Below are 17,320 nucleotides of genomic sequence, written 5' to 3' on the forward strand. Positions count from 1 at the left end.
AGGCAAAACAAAAATAAAGGAGAGAAAGGATGAAGTAGATGTGGCAGGTCACCCTCGCCCCGGAGAAGACGCAGGCCATGGTCATCTCACGGTCCCCAGACGCCTCTCGAGCAGTCTCAGGCCAGCTGCGTCTTGGAGGCAAGAGTCTGCCCCTCCAGGACCACATCAAGGTCCTAGGAGTGACTGTGGACCAAAGCCTGCGCTTCGACCTCCCTGCGAGTCTCTGCCTTGCGAAGAGTAGCGGGATCCCTCGACCCACGGGGCATCCTCACTCTCTTCAAGGCACAGATACGACCGTATCTGGAGTACGGTGCCCTGTGGTGGATGGCGAGTGCTGCCACCCACATGCAAAGGCTCGACGCAGTGCAGTGACGAGCACTGCGTCTGGTGGAGGCCAGAGAGCACCTGGAGGAGTCGTCTGCCACTGTGACATCGCTGGAGCACCGCCGTGATGTCTCAGCACTGGTGGTGTGTCACAAAGCCCAGGTGCAGGGGGTTCCCCACCTGAGCAGCGCTTCTCAGAGGTTCACCCGGACTACACTCTCCGGTGATCAGCTCGTGGAGGTGCCTCGATCACACTCCAGGCAGCACCAGCGCACATATACAGCCAAGACCACACGCCTGTGGAACGTGTTCACGGCAGCCACTCCCCAAGTGGAGAACATGAGCACGCAGCAGGTGAAGCTGGCTGCTCACAGGTGGCGTGAGGGACACCCAAGTGCGCTAGTGCTATAAACTATATATATAAAGTGACAAACTGACATTATTCCATATTGTTTTTACATGTTTTTCTTTATTTTTTTCGTATTTTGTATTTGTATGCTTGAATGTTTCAACATTCGACAATTCAATTTGTCCCATACACAGGCTCTTAGAATAATTAAACCTAAAAAGTGTAATTTTGAGCCTCTTTTTTTGTAAAAATTTGTTTAAATTAAAGAGAGAGAGAGAGAGAGAGAGAGAGAGAGAGAGAGAGAGAGAGAGAGAGAGAGAGAGAGAGAGAGAGAGAGAGAGAGAGAGAGAGAGAGAGAGAGAGAGAGAGAGAGAGAGAGAGAGAGAGAAAGGATCCAGCAAACTTGAAATAGAAAGCGGAGAAGCAAACAAAAAAAAACGAAAAGAGGCAAAGAAGGAAAATAAAAGGAAAGGAAAAAAAATGACCGAAGGGAAAACGAGAGAAGAAAAAGAAGAAAAAAAGACATAGTACACAAAGAGAGAAAGAGAAGACAAATAATGGAAACAACACAAAAGAAAAAAAAACAAGGGGAAGAATAGAGTAAACAGGATAAAATAAACAGTACATAGAGAAGGAGGAGGAGAGGAGAGGAGAGAGAGAGAGAGAGAGAGAGAGAGAGAGAGAGAGAGAGAGAGAGAGAGAGAGAGAGAGAGAGAGAGAGAGAGAGAGAGAGAGAGAGAGAGAGAGAGAGAGAGAGAGAGAGAGAGAGAGAGAGAGAGAGAGAGAGAGAGAGAGAGAGAGAGAGAGAGAGAGAGAGAGAGAGAGAGAGAGAGAGAGAGAGAGAGAGAGAGAGAGAACCCAGACGAACAATTAACAGTCTGACGCAACAAGTGACCACGAACGAGGGGGAGGAGGAGGAGGAGGAGGAAGAGGAGGAAGAGGAAGAGGAGGAGGAAGAGAAGCAACAGGTGAAAGCAACAGGTAGACTCCGCGGTCCCAGGAGCAACAGGTAAAGAGGAATTGTAATGTTTTTCCTCCCTGCGGTGAAAGGAGGAGGAGGAGGAGGAGGAGAAGGTGGAGGAGGAGGAGGAGGAGGAGGAGGAAGGAAAAGGAAAGTAAAAAAGAGCCAGGAAAGGAGGAGGAGGAGTAAGAGGAGGAGAGAAAGATGGAGTTAAGGAGAAGGAAAGAAGATATAAGGAGGAGGAGGAGATGAAGGAAGGAAGAAGGTAAGGAAGACCCAGGAAAGAGGAGGTACAGTGATATGGAAGAGAGTATGAAAAGGAGGAGGAGAAGGAGGTAAAGATCGTATAAGGAGGAGAAGGTAAGAGGTAAGGAGGAGGAGGAAGAGATGAAAAAGAGGAGGAGGAGGAGGAGGAGGAGGAGGAGGAGGAGGAGGTAAGGAAGACCACAGAAGGAGGATGTATAGAAGTAAGGAAGACAGAGAAAGAGGAAGAGGGAGAGATCGAGTAAAGAGGTGAGGAGGAGAGGGAAAAATAAGGTAAGGAGTAGAAGGAGGAAGAGGAAGAAGGGGAGGAGGTAAGGAAGACCACAGAAGGAGGATGTATAGAAGTAAGGAAGACAGAGAAAGAGGAAGAGGGAGAGATCGAGTAAAGAGGTAAGGAGGAGAGGGAAAAATAAGGTAAGGAGTAGAAGGAGGAAAAGGAAGAGGAGGAGGTAAGGAAGAACAAAGAAAGAGGATGTACAGAAGTAAGGAAGACAGAGAAAGAGGAAGAGGAAGAGATCGAGTAAAGAGGTGAGGAGGAGAGGGAAAAATGGGGTAAGGTGCAGAAGGAGGAGGAGGAAGAGGAAGAAGAGGAGGAGCACGCTAGATTGAAGTATGTAATTAGATTCGTGCTGAAGACTCTAACAGAATGGGAAGTTGCAAGGAGATCCTACGGCGAGGGAGCACTCCGGGGTGGATCAATACCGAGAGGAGGAGGAGGTGGAGGAGGAGGAGGAGGAGGAGGAAGAGGAGGAGGTGAAAAAATAATTCTCCTCCCACGCCAACAGGTATTACAGCGTTCCCTTATGACCTCTCTCTCTCTCTCTCTCTCTCTCTCTCTCTCTCTCTCTCTCTCTCTCTCTCTCTCTCTGACCTTTCCATATTTCAACATTTTCCTCGCTTTCCTTTCCTTCTTCTCATCTTTATTCATTTCTTTTATCTATTCACTGTTTTAATCTCTCCCTTTATCCCTCTTTCTTATCACTTTCTCTTCCCTCTTCCTCCATTTCTCCATCTTCACTTATCTCATCATTATTTTATGGCCATCACTTTAACCTCGCCTCCACTTTTCCTCCTCCTTCATCAATATTCACTAATTTTCCCTTTTTCCATTCTCGTTTCCTCCTCCCACCTCTTCCTCCTCCTCCTCCTCCTCCTCCTCTCTCTCTACACCTGGCTTCCCTTTCCTTCCCCTCCTCTTCCCCTTTTGTTTTCCCCTACACCCTTCCTTTATCTCCCTCTCCCTATTCTTCCACCCTTGCATGTTTAAAATCCCCCTCCCCCTTCCATTCACTCTCCCTTCCACATCGGTTATTTTTCCCCCTTCCTTCCCACACTTTTTCTGATTTACTGTATTTTTTGTATTTTTTTCCTTCACATTTCCATTTCCTGCTTACCTGCGCACGTTCCTTCCCTTCATTCTCCCTGCTACAGCTTTTCTTCTTCTTCTTTCTTTTCCTTCTTTTTTGATCTGCATTATTTTTTCTCTTCTTTCCTTTTATCCTCTCCATTTCCTGTTGACCTGCGCACGTGGCTCTGTTTTCCTTTCACTCTGCGCATGTATTTCACGGATTCTACATCTCCCATATTTCACTTTCCACTCCCATTCCTTCTCTCCCTTCTCCCTCCAATCGTCCACTCTTTTATTTGTTTACCTGGCTCTCTATCTTCTCTGTTTACTCTTCCAGCCGTCCCCTTTCCCTCTTGCCACACTCATTATTCCTCCCCTAGTGCATTTCTTTTCATATATACACCGTTTTCTGTTTTACTCCTTCGTCCATTTCCTCCCAGCCTACAGATTGCCTCTCCTCTCTCTCCTCTCTCTGTATCCTGCATATGCGTTCTGTACATTTTTATTTTTAATCTTCAAAGCACTCCACTTCAGCTCTCCTAAACCTCCTCCTCCTCCTCTTTCCCTTCATATCCCTACACTCAAATCTGATTCCTCCTCTTCCTTCCTTTACTCTTCCCCCTCCTCCTCCTACCCCTCCTTTCACACCCCTACACTTCTAGTCCTCCTCTATTCTCCTATACTCTACACAGCTCTCATTTTCCTTTTTCCCCTGTCAGCTCTGCCATATTAAACACCTTTCTTCTACTCTTCCACCACCTCCCTCTTTTCTGCTACTCTAAACAGCCCTCTTTTCCTCATTCCCTTCCACCCATATCACTTTACACGCCTTTTTTCTCCTCTTCCTCTACCTGCCTTTTTCTGCTACTCGAAACACCTCTCTTTTCTTCATCCCCTGTCATTCTTAACACTATACATACTCTTCTCCCTTTCCACTACCTGCCTCTCTTCTCCTACCCTTTACACTGCTCTTTTCTTCATCCTCTGTCACTCCTATCACTAATCATCCTTCTCTTTCTCTATCTGACTCTCTTTTACTACTCTATACACCTCTATACACCTCTCTCATTTCCTCTTCTCCCTCTCTCCCCCCTCCCCAGTCCTCCATCTGTCGTTCCTTCCACACCGGCGTCCAACTCGGCCCGCCAATGACAGCTGTTTACCCGCTGAAAAATACCCGTGATCCCGACCATTACTCACCGCAGCGGGGCCGTGTGTGTGTGTGCTGAGCCGCAGACCCTCAGCGGCCGTCACTCAGCCACCACTCAGCAGCCCTTTACAGCATTACATTTTTTTTTAACAACAAAGGAGACAGCTCAAAGGCACAAAAAAGTAAACAATAATAAAAAAAGCCCGCTACTCGCTGCTTCTCTTGTAGCGTTAGCAATCTTCACTAACAGACTCAGCATTACTCAGCACTCTATATTTAGAGCCTAACATACTTCAGCTGTCTTCGGTAAGCTTTAGACTCAGCATTGACAGACTCAGCAATACTCAGCATCCTAAATTTACAACCTAACGTCCCTCAGCACTCTTTGGTAAGCCTCTATAACAGAAACAGACTCAGCATTTCTACTAACAGCCTCAAGAACCTTCAGTAAAGCTCCGTAGCAACCTTCACAGACTCAGCAATACTCAGCACCCTAAATTTACAGCCTAACGTCCCTCAGCACTCTTTGGTAAGCCTCTATAACAGAAACAGACTCAGCATTTCTACTAACAGCCTCAAGAACCTTCAGGAAACCTCCGTAGCAACCTTCACAGACTCAGCAATACTCAGCACCCTCAAATCACAGCCGAACATCCCTCCGCTGTCTCTGATAAGCCTCCATAACAGAAACAGACTCAGCATCTCTATCACCAGTCTCAGAAACCCTTAGTAAGCCTCCAAAGACGACTCAGCAACGCTCAGCACTTTTTAGCAACAGCCTCAGCAACCTTCACCTTCAACAAGCCTCCAGACTAAGCAACGCTCAGCACTTTTTACACGTACCAGCACAAGTCTCTATAGTATAATTTTGACAAAGCTCAGCAATTCTTAGTCACTTCCTTTCATTTCCCTTCAATCCCTCTAGCGAAACTCTAAAGTGGATTAAGTGGCATTACTATAAAATACTTGCCAGCGACGCACAAATGGATTGGGGCCGACCATCAGGCCCCACCAGAAAGCCCGCCCATGATAAAGGCCGGCCGTAAAAACATAACCCTGTGACTTCCTTCCTCTCTCTATTTCTTCCTTTCCTCCACTAATTCTGCCCACCAATCACGTTCACTCTTTTGCGTGTCATGGAGTGTGGGAGCGACGTATGTTTTTTTTCTTTGTATTGGTTAGGATTAGCTCTTGTCCTTCCCCTTCCCCCTTCCCACCAATCACCAATCACGTGTGTTGTTCCCTTTGATGGAGGTTTATTCTTCTTTGCATTGTATTGCTTGTATTGTATTTGTATTGGTTTGAATGATTAGCTCCTGTCCTTCCCCTTCCCCCTTCCCGCCAATCGCCAATTATGTGTGTTGTTCCCTTAAGCGACAAACCAATTGCAGACTTATGGAAGGGGAAGAGAGAGAGAGAGAGAGAGAGAGAGAGAGAGAGAGAGAGAGAGAGAGAGAGAGAGAGAGAGAGAGAGAGAGAGAGAGAGAGAGAGAGAGAGAGAGAGAGAGAGAGAGAGAGAGAGAGAGAGAGAGAGAGAGAGAGAGAGAGAGAGAGAGAGAGAGAAAAGAGGGGAGAGGTTCCGTTCAGCAAGGTAATGTTCAGCTTTTCCTATCCCTTCCCTTCCCTTCCCTTCCCTCCCCTATCCTGCCCTGCTTATTCGTTCCCTTTCCTTTTTCGGCTTTTCCTATTCCTTCCCTTTCATTTCCTATTCTTCCTTGTTTATTCTTTTCCTTTTCTTCTTCAGCTTTTCCTATTCCATCCTCATCCTGCCCTATTTTTTTTTCCTGTCCTTCTTCGGCTTTTCGTATTCCTTCCCTTTCCTTTCCTATCCATCCTTGTTAATTATTTCCCGTTCCTTCTTCAGCTGTACCTATCCCTTCCCTTTCCCGTTCCAGTCCTTTTCTTTCCTTTCCTTAGATGAAGAGGAAGAGAGAAGAGGTTTCGTTCAGTAAAGATAGAGGAATACAAGGACGATGATAAAGAGGGGAGAGGTAAGGTAAAGAAAAATAAATGGATGAGGGTAAATAGGAGGTAGATTCCGTTCAGTAAAGAGAGGAAGAGGTGGATTAGGGTAAAGGGGAGAGGACAGTACAGTAAAGATAGAGAAATAGGTGGATGAGGGTAAATTGAGGAATACAAGGATAAAAGAGGGGAGAGGTACAGCAAAGAGGACCAAGTGGATGAATTAAGAGGGAAGAGGTAACGTTCAATACTAATAAGAGGAAATGTGGATGAGGGTAGAAGGTGAGGTTCATTCATTGCTTAATTAAGACTGAATGGCAAGTAATGGAGAAAACAGAAAATGGAGAATTATATATGGTAAGTAATGGAGAAAACAGAAAATGGAGAACTATATGGTAAATAATGGAGAACACAGAAAACGGAGAACTATATGGTAAGTAATGGAGAACACAGAAAACGGAGAACTATATGGTAAGTAATGGAGGAAACAGAAAACGGAGAACTATATGGTAAGTAATGGAGAAAACAGAAAACGGAGAACTATATGGTAAGTAAAGGGGAACACAGAAAATGGAGAACTATATGGTAAGTAATGGAGAAAACAGAAAACGGAGAACTATATGGTAAGTAATGGAGAAAACAGAAAACGGAGAACTATATGGTAAGTAATGGAGAAAACAGAAAACGGAGAACTATATGGTAAGTAATGGAGAAAACAGAAAACGGAGAACTATATGGTAAGTAATGGAGAAAACAGAAAACGGAGAACTATATGGTAAGTAATGGAGAAAACAGAAAACGGAGTACTATATGGTAAGTAATGGAGAAAACAGAAAATGGAGGACTATATGGTAAGTAATGGAGAACACAGAAAACGGAGAACTATATGGTAAGTAATGGAGGAAACAGAAAACGGAGAACTATATGGTAAGTAATGGAGGAAACAGAAAACGGAGTACTATATGGTAAGTAATGGAGGAAACAGAAAACGGAGAACTATATGGTAAGTAATGGAGAAAACAGAAAACGGAGAACTATATGGTAATGGTGAAAACAGAAAATGGAGAACTATATGGTAAGTAATGGAGAAAACAGAAAACGGAGAACTATATGGTAAGTAATGGAGAAAACAGAAAACGGAGAACTATATGGTAAGTAATGGAGAAAACAGAAAACGGAGAACTATATGGTAAGTAATGGAGAAAACAGAAAATGGAGAACTATATGGTAAGTAATGGAGAAAACAGAAAACGGAGAACTATATGGTAAGTAATGGAGAAAACAGAAAATGGAGGACTATATGGTAAGTAATGGAGAACACAGAAAACGGAGAACTATATGGTAAGTAATGGAGAACACAGAAAACGGAGAACTATATGGTAAGTAATGGAGAACACAGAAAACGGAGTACTATATGGTAAGTAATGGAGAAAACAGAAAACGGAGAACTATATGGTAAGTAATGGAGAAAACAGAAAACGGAGAACTATATGGTAATGGAGAAAACAGAAAACGGAGAACTATATGGTAAGTAATGGAGAAAACAGAAAACGGAGAACTATATGGTAAGTAATGGAGAAAACAGAAAATGGAGAACTATATGGTAAGTAATGGAGAAAACAGAAAACGGAGAACTATATGGTAAGTAATGGAGAAAACAGAAAATGGAGGACTATATGGTAAGTAATGGAGAACACAGAAAACGGAGAACTATATGGTAAGTAATGGAGAACACAGAAAACGGAGAACTATATGGTAAGTAATGGAGAAAACAGAAAACGGAGAACTATATGGTAAGTAATGGAGTAAACAGAAAACGGAGAACTATATGGTAAGTAATGGAGAAAACAGAAAATGGAGAACTATATGGTAAGTAATGGAGAAAACAGAAAATGGAGAACTATATGGTAAGTAATGGAGAACACAGAAAACGGAGAACTATATGGTAAGTAATGGAGAAAACAGAAAACGGAGAACTATATGGTAAGTAATGGAGAAAACAGAAAACGGAGAACTATATGGTAAGTAATGGAGAAAACAGAAAACGGAGAACTATATGGTAAGTAATGGAGAAAACAGAAAACGGAGAACTATATGGTAAGTAATGGAGAAAACAGAAAACGGAGAACTATATGGTAAGTGGAGAAAACAGAAAACGGAGAACTATATGGTAAGTAATGGAGAAACAGAAAACGGAGAACTATATGGTAAGTAATGGAGAAAAGAAAACGGAGAACTATATGGTAAGTAATGGAGAAAACAGAAAACGGAGAACTATATGGTAAGTAATGGAGAAAACAGAAAACGGAGTACTATATGGTAAGTAATGGAGAAAACAGAAAACGGAGAACTATATGGTAAGTAATGGAGAAAACAGAAAACGGAGTACTATATGGTAAGTAATGGAGAAAACAGAAAACGGAGAACTATATGGTAAGTAATGGAGAAAACAGAAAACGGAGAACTATATGGTAAGTAATGGAGAAAACAGAAAACGGAGTACTATATGGTAAGTAATGGAGAAAACAGAAAACGGAGTACTATATGGTAAGTAATGGAGAAAACAGAAAACGGAGAACTATATGGTAAGTAATGGAGAAAACAGAAAACGGAGTACTATATGGTAAGTAATGGAGAAAACAGAAAACGGAGAACTATATGGTAAGTAAAGGGGAACACAGAAAACGGAGAACTATATGGTAAGTAAAGGGGAACACAGAAAACGGAGAACTATATGGTAAGTAATGGTAGAAAACAGAAAACGGAGTACTATATAAGAGAAATTCGCTAGCTAACTTGCCGGGCCTTGAACTGTCCGTCTTCATAACAACAAATTTTAGCTGTGACCATTTTCTTCCGCCCTTCCTTTCGCTTATTTCTTCTTCGCTTTTCATTTGTTTTACTCGTTTTTCCTTACTTTCCTTGTAATATCTTTCTTTCCTTCCTCTTTCTTTGTTTTCTTTTTCTTTCTTTCCTTTCTTCCTATCGCTTATTTATTCTTCACTTCCCATTTGTTTTTGTTTTCTTTTCCTGCTGACTTTTACATTAATTTCTTCCTTTTTTCTTTTTTTCCTTTCTTTGTTTTCCTTCTGTTTTCTCTTTCTCTCAATCTTTCCTATCCATCATTCCTCTTTTTGCTTTCCACTCCCAATCCTCTTTTCCTTCCTTTTAACTTCTCTCCTGCCTCTCTTCCTTTCCCTCACCTCTCTTATCTCCCACCCCTAACCCTCCCTCCCTCCCTCCAGCTCTCTCTCCCTCTCTACTCCCCGATGAATTTAGGTCGCACGGCAGGGAGGAAAAGAGGAAGGAAGGAAGGAAGGAGGAGAGGAAGGAGAGGAGGGGAAGGCCTGGCTATCGAGTGAGCTGGGCGGGTGAAAAAGGGCGAATGGATGAGCGGATGAGGGAGAGGGAAAGAGAGGAAAAGTGGGTGGGTGGGTGGGTGGGTACGTTAGTAAAGGTGGATGAGAAATATGAATAAACTAGTGGGTGAGTGAGAGACGGATGAGTAAATGGATGAGCGAATAAGAGCCACGAGACGGATGGAAGAGGTTGATGATCTGGGTGAGTGTAAGATTCAATACATGGGTGATATGGGTGAGTGAAAATTGAGAAAAAGACGAATGGATAAGTAGATGAGGTGGGTGAGTGGGCTAGAAGTGGGTGAGGAACTGCAGGTAGTGGACTGAGAAAGATGGATGAATCGGTGTGTAAGTGGGAGAATCTGGCGAGTGAATGGGTGAGTGGATGAAGTGGGTTAGAGTATTTGAGTGCATGGAACCTGCCAGTACTGGAGTGAAAAAGGTGGATGAATGGGATGAATAGGAGGTGGGTGAGTGGGAGGAGCTGACGGGTGATTGGATGAGTGGATGAATGGACGAATAGGTGGATAAGAGGGTATATGGAGTGGGTGAGGAAAAGCTAATATTGAAGAAAGATGGGTGAATTAATGAGTGGATGAGTGGAAGGGACCGACGGGTGTATGGATAAGTGGGTGAGTGGACGAGAGTTGAATGGATGAGAGTTTGAGTAGGTGAAAAATGCTGATACTGGAACGAAAAAGCTGGATGAATGGAATAAATAATAGATGGATGCGTGGGAGGGGTTGACAGATGATTGGTTGAATGGGTGAGTGGATGAGTGGGTGAGAGAGATTAAGTGGGTGATGGATGCCGATATTTTACTACTGGAGTGAAAAAGGAGGATGAATGGACTGAATAGAGGGTGGATGCATGGGAGGAGCTGATGGATGACCGGATGTATGGGTGAGCGGATGAGTGGATGGATGAGAGGGTTTGAGTGGCTAGCAGACGAGTTATTGATCGCGTTCCCGCCGGCCAACGATCCGTGCGGGCCATTCATCGGCAGGTGGGCGGCGGCGCAGGTGAGCGACAGGTGTTACAGGTGAGGGTAATCAATGTGACTCCTACAGGTAACGTCAGCTCACCTGGGGCCGGTGCGAGGGACTAATGAGCTTGGAATTGTTATGATGTGTGTCGGAGTGTGTGGATGGACAGACAGACAGACAGAAAGATAGATAGATAGATAGATAGATAGATAGATAGATAGATAGATAGATAGATAGATAGATAGATAGATAGAGAGAGAGAGAGAGAGAGAGAGAGAGAGAGAGAGAGAGAGAGAGAGAGAGAGAGAGAGAGAGAGAGAGAGAGAGAGAGACTGGACCAGGTGAAGGGATTACCGAGTATGCGTCAGGTGTATTCAAGCCAACTCGTGTGTATTCAGGTGAGCGCAGAAGCATAAGAGAAAGGACAGAGATAAAAAAAGTGATGAAAAAGGTAGGACTAAGCCTCTGTCTGCTCTACACGCACTCACAGGTAAACGGATTGCAAGGTGAGAATTAACCAAGTAACGTTCTCTTACCTGAAAACGAATACAGAACGTGAAGAGGAGACACAAAGCACAAGAGAATAAAAGAGGAGATGAACGAATAGAGATTAGTCATGTTTCTGGAGCCGTGAGAAATGAATGGACCCTCAGGATTTAAGATGAGAATTTTCCAGGTATTTTCAGCTTACCTTGAAATAAATGAGATGGGTCAAGAAGTCAAGTTAAGATTCAGAGATGAGACGAAAAGACAAAGGAGTTGATTAAATGAGAAATGAATGGAGCCTCAGAATTTAAGGTGAGAATTTTCCAGGTATTTTCAGCTTACCTTAAAATTAATATGGTGGGTCAAGATGTCAAATAATGATTCAGAGATGAGACGAAAAAACGAAGAAATAGATTAAAAGAGAAATGAATGGAGTCTCAGAATTTAGGGTGAGAAATTTCCAGGTATTTTCAGCTTACCTTGAAACGAATAAGATGCGTGAAAAAGTGAAATAAAGGATCAGAAATAAGACGGAAAGAAAAGGGAAGAGATATAAAATTAATGGAGGCCCAAAATTAAAGGTGAGAAATTTCCAGGTATTTTCAGCTTCCCTCGAAACGAATAATAAGCGTGAAAAAGTTAAATAAAGGATCAGAAATAAGACGGAAAGAAAAGGGAAGAGATATGGAATTAATGGAGGCCCAAAATTAAAGGTGAGAGATTTCCAGGTATTTTCAGCTTCCCTCAAAACGAATAAGGTGGGTGGAGAGGTCAAATAGAAGGTCAGGGATGAGACGTAAAGTAAAGTAAAGTATAGATATTAAAAGAGAAATGGAGCCTCAGAATTCAAGAAGAGAAATTTCCATGTATTTACAGAGAAAAATAGTAAAAAATAGACGAGAAAATAGACGAGAAAAATAGAGGAGAAATAGTAAAATAGACGAGGAATAGAAAAATAGACGAGAAATAGAAAAATAGACGAGAAATTGAAAAATAGACGAGAAAAATAGACAAGAAATAGAAAAATAGACGAGAAAAATAGACGAGAAATAGAAAAATAGACGAGAAATAGAAAAATAGACGAGAAAAATAGTAAAAAATAGACGAGAAATAGAAAAATAGACGAGAAATAGAAAAATAGACGAGAAATAGAAAAATAGACGAGAAATAGAAAAATAGACGAGAAATAGAAAAATAGACGAGAAATAGAAAAATAGACGAGAAAAATACACGAGAAATAGAAAAATAGACGAGAAAAATACACGAGAAATAGAAAAATAGACGAGAAATAGAAAAATAGACGAGAAAAATACACGAGAAATAGAAAAATAGACGAGAAAAATAGACGAGAAATAGAAAAATAGACGAGAAATAGAAAAATAGACGAGAAAAATAGTAAAAAATAGACGAGAAAATAGACGAGAAAATAGACGAGAAAAATAGTAAAAAATAGACGAAAAATTTCCATGTATTTACAGCTACCCTTGAAACGAATACGGTGGATGGAGCGGTCAAATAAAAGGTCAGAACTGAAGGAATAGATAATAAGAGACAAATGAATGGGACGTCTAAAATAGCAACTCCAGATGACAAGACGTAAAACTAGTTGAAAAAAGCTAAGACGAATTCAGAGGATGAGAGAAAAAAATTGAACATCGAACTTTTTTTCTAACTCAGGTGAGACAGGTGCAATCAAGGTGTCTGAGCCAGGTGATGACAGAACAGGTGACATGATGAGGCGGGGGAGTCAGGTGGGAAGAGAAGGGGCGGAGAGAAGGGTCTGAAAATATCTTGTGGGTCAATATTTGGGACATATTTTGATAAGGTGTAAGGGAGGAAGAAGAGACAGAAGAAGTGAGGAGAGTAAAAAAAAAAAAAAAGGATAGGGGTCATATTCGTCTTGTGCGTGAGCGTGGGTGGGAGATATTATGATGAGGCGTGAAGGAGGAAGAAGAGGAAGGAAGGAAGGAAGAAGAGAGGAGAGTAAGAAGTGGAGTGGAGGGAAGAGAGACGAAAGAAAAAAAAGCATTGGGGTCATATTCGTCTTGTGCGTGAGCGTGGGAGGGAGATATTTTGATGAGCTGTGAAGGAGGAAGGAGAGGAAGGAAGGAAGGCAGGAAGGAAGGAATGAAGGCGTGGAGAGAAGGAGAGAAAGAAGGAAAGAAGAGGAGTCATATTTTTCTCGTGGGTGAGTGAGTGAGAAATATTTTTATGTGGAGTGAAGGAGGAAGAAGAGGAGGAAGGAGATGTGAAGAAGTGGAGAGAGGAGAGAATGGAGGGTTGGGAGAAAGATGATGATTTGATGGGTTATGAAGGAGGACGAAGAGGCAGGAAAGAAAAATGAGAAGAGCAAGAAGATAAAAAGTATAGAGATGAGTGAATTAATGGGCAAGGAGAGGAGTCATAACCGTACTGAGAGGATTGGTGGAAGATATATTGATGGTGTGTGAAGGAAGAAGATGGATGAAGGAGAAAGTAAGGACAGAAAGAAGTGAAGAAGAGGAAAGAGGAGAAAAGGGAGATAAAAAAAAGAGAAATCATATTCGTCTTGAGGCAGAGAAATGGAAAATATTTTGATGGATTAGGAAGGAGGAAGAGGAGGAATGAGAAGAGTAAGAAGATATGGAGAGAGGAGAGAGGAGAGAGGAGGGAGAAAGGAGGGGTGAGGAGAGGTGCCATAATTATCGGGGGGGTGGATGGAAGTACATTCGATTATGTGCGAAGGAGGAATAAGAGGAAGGAAAGAGTGTTGAGAGTAAAAAGTGAAGAAGAAGAAAAAGGAGAGAAGGAAGAGGAAAAAGGATAAGTTTCGTTTAGTCGGCGCAACATCTGAGGTCATATGCCGGAGAGAGACAGCAGGGGGAGGCTAGGTAGGGAGGTTGGGTATGGATAGGGAAGGTGAGAACAGGTAAGGGAGGGTAAGGTAAGGAAGAGGTAAGGAGAGGGGCCATAATTATCTGGTGAGTAGATGGGAGTTGATTTGATTAGGAGTGAAGGAGGAAGAAGAGGAGGAAAAGTGAGGAGAGCAAGAAGTGAAGAGGAGAGAGGAATGAATGGATGGGTAGGTAGAGTCACAAATGTCTGGTGGGAGAGTGTGGGTGGAAGATGGTTTGATAGGCGGGAAGGATGATAAAGGAGCCTTGGTCGAGAGGTGGTGAGGCGGCAAAGGTGATGATTATGTGGCATCACGTCTACCATTATGAGGCTTGGCAAAGGTGAGGCACGGCGGGCAAGCTTATGGGTCAATAAAGGAAGACTGCTCAGTGACAGAAAATAAAATAGATACACAAAAAAAAAAAAAAAACTAAGATACAAAAAATCAGCTAAATACAAAAATATATATATATACCATGTGCATATCCCAAAACTCTCCATTCATCCACAAAGAACTAAGAAATTTAATCGTCAGCTAAAATAAAAAAAAATAAAAAAATACTTTGAAGTCTCTATATTTTCACCTATACTTTCATAATGACTTTTCTCTTTTCTTTTTTTTATCTTCTACCAGTAACTGAAATTGGTAAACTAAATCCTCAAAAGTAGGCGATCACATCATTATTACAGTTTTTTCGACTTTATAATCACCTTTTTTACATATATTATTTTTGTCAGTTGAATGTTTCTCTGGGCGGACGAACAAGTTGAATCAACCCTTCAATTCATCAGTAACTAAGTAAACTAACACCTCATAATAACCTTCCACATCATTTACAGATTTATTCGACTTTCTATAATCACCCATTTTATTTTTATTATTTCATTCACTTTCTCTGGACGGACGAGCAAGTAACATCAACCTCTCGTCACCCACGTCACAGATTCCACCACGCCGTCAAAACCCTGAACCCGACCACAATTACGTCACCTGCCCGTGCCTGGCGACGCACCTCACGGCACTAATCACGCCACTAATCCACGAGGCGCCAGGTAACCCTCCACACCTGCACGTAGACGAGCTTTTCATATTCTCGTTACTCTTCAGATGTTTAACGACTCTGGTGACCTTCAGGAGATGAATATATAAACACAGAAAGGCGGAGCAGCGCGTTAACATATGAGTACAAACATTTTTTCTCTTTTTTAGGCCAAGAACGAGTCAAAATAATTAAAAGATGACTATAAATAAACAGAGACAAAGAGAGAAATATATCTAGCCCACTGACACGTAACTACAGACAAAGAGAGAAAACTATTTAGCCCAATGACACATAATTACAAACATATGCGCTTATTCAGTCCAAGTAGATAAGTAAAATTTGGGGCATTCGCTACAGCTGCGTGTGGCCTCAGTGCTCATCTCCGCCACAGCAGCCAAGGACAAGATAAAAATTACAAGATGCATATATAGAAACGGTGAGAAAAAAAACAGCAATTTAGTACTTTAAGAGATGTCATTAACATATATATTATTTTTCGAGGCTAAGGAAGGCAAACTTACAAGATGACGATAAAGAAACAGAGAAGAGGAGACAATTTAGCACATTTGCATATAAAAACGAATATATTATTTTTTTAGGCTAAGGAGGACAAAAACTACAAGATCATCCATAAAATAAGAACAGGGATAGGGAGGCGAGTAAGCAGATTAACATATGATGAAAGGAGAGAAGGATAAAACAGAGGGAGAAATTTTTGAGTATAGGAGGAAAGGAAGAAAAGAAAAAGTAAAAGAAACGTCTATTATTATTATTATTATTATTATTATTATTATTATTTTACAACAAAGGAGACAGCTCAAGGGCACAAAAAAAGGAAACAATAATAAAAAAAAAGCCCGCTACTCGCTGCTCCTAAAAAGAATCCAAAGAGATGCCCGAAAGAGGGAAGAGCCAAAGGAGAGATCAAAACCACAAGGCGTTCTAAATAAAAAAAAAAAAAGAAGACGGAGAAAGAAACCAAGAAACATCAGCGAAAGAAATAATAAACAAAAAGATGCAGACATTAGTAAAGGTCATCAAGCATCCCTATTACCTGATGACTCACAAAACTGGTGTAGGTTATTAATAAAGGAATCACGGGTCACGAATCCAGGTCAGGGCTCGACTCACCTGTGCTCGCCTCCATCACCTTACCTGGGGCGCCCTAAGTTAATTAAGCAACCATTATGACCTAGCCCGCCCCGCCCCCCCCCTCCCTTTTCCTCCCCCCTCCCACCAACTCATTTAGGCTTTCAACTTTCCTCACTCCTATTGTCCTTCCTTCCTTCCCTCCCTTCGCTCCTTTGTTTATTTCCTTCACCAATGGGAGTTTGAATAGAAGTTACTGTTTTTCTTTTTCTTCTTCTTCTTCCTCTTCCTCCTCCTCCCCTCTTTTGCCTCCTCTTCCTGATATTCTTCCTCTTCTTCCTCCTCCACCTCTTCCTCCCCCTACTACTCGTCTTTTTCTCTACCTAAACCTTCTTCATCTCCCTTCTTCAAGCTCATGGTCGTCTTCCTCCTCCTCCTCCTCCACACACATGCTCCAACACGCCATTAAGACCCATGAAAAAGAGGATTAACTCGGCGTAATAGAATCAGAATCTTTCCAGGGCGGACCATTACCTTCGTTGTGGGGAATCGTATTAGGTCACCCAATCTGTTCTCGGTGTGTTATCTCTCTCTCTCTCTCTCTCTCATCCATTTATCTTACACGTCCTATCAATCTGTAATCAATCATAGGTAACCAGTTCTCCTCCTCCTCCTCCTCCTCCTCCTCCTCCTCCTCCTCTTCTCATTTTTTCTGTCTTCTTTTTACTCCTCCTCCTCCTTCTCCTCCTCCTCCTCCTCATTTCTCTTATGTAACACTAATATGAAACATCAATAAACCAATTAATATTCTTCCTTTCCCTTCCTCCTCCTCCTCCTCCTCCTCCTCCTCCTCCTCCTCCTTCTCCTCCTTTTTTCCTCCTATTCCGTCAACTCATCCTCCACTTCATACATAATTGCTTCACCTGCTCACTAATTAATCAAAAGTCCACACCTGTCTTCCTTTTCCCTGGGCAGGATTACCTTACCTTACTGTACCTGTAGAAACGCTTTACCTTTACTACGGGAGAGAGAGAGAGAGAGAGAGAGAGAGAGAGAGAGAGAGAGAGAGAGAGAGAGAGAGAGAGAGAGAGAGAGAGAGAGAGAGAGAGAGAGAGAGAGAGAGAG

The 17,320-nt window shown here is 42.3% G+C and overlaps 1 protein-coding gene across 1 annotated transcript in view; it reads right to left on the reverse strand.

Moving 5' to 3' along the window:
* LOC126980411 (rap guanine nucleotide exchange factor 4-like) overlaps positions 1-17,320 on the reverse strand; it is a 160,029-nt gene that overhangs the window by 63,936 nt on the left and 78,773 nt on the right. The window lies entirely within an intron of this gene.

This window comes from Eriocheir sinensis, chromosome 44 (assembly GCF_024679095.1).
Source record: "Eriocheir sinensis breed Jianghai 21 chromosome 44, ASM2467909v1, whole genome shotgun sequence".
NCBI lineage: Eukaryota > Metazoa > Arthropoda > Malacostraca > Decapoda > Varunidae > Eriocheir > Eriocheir sinensis.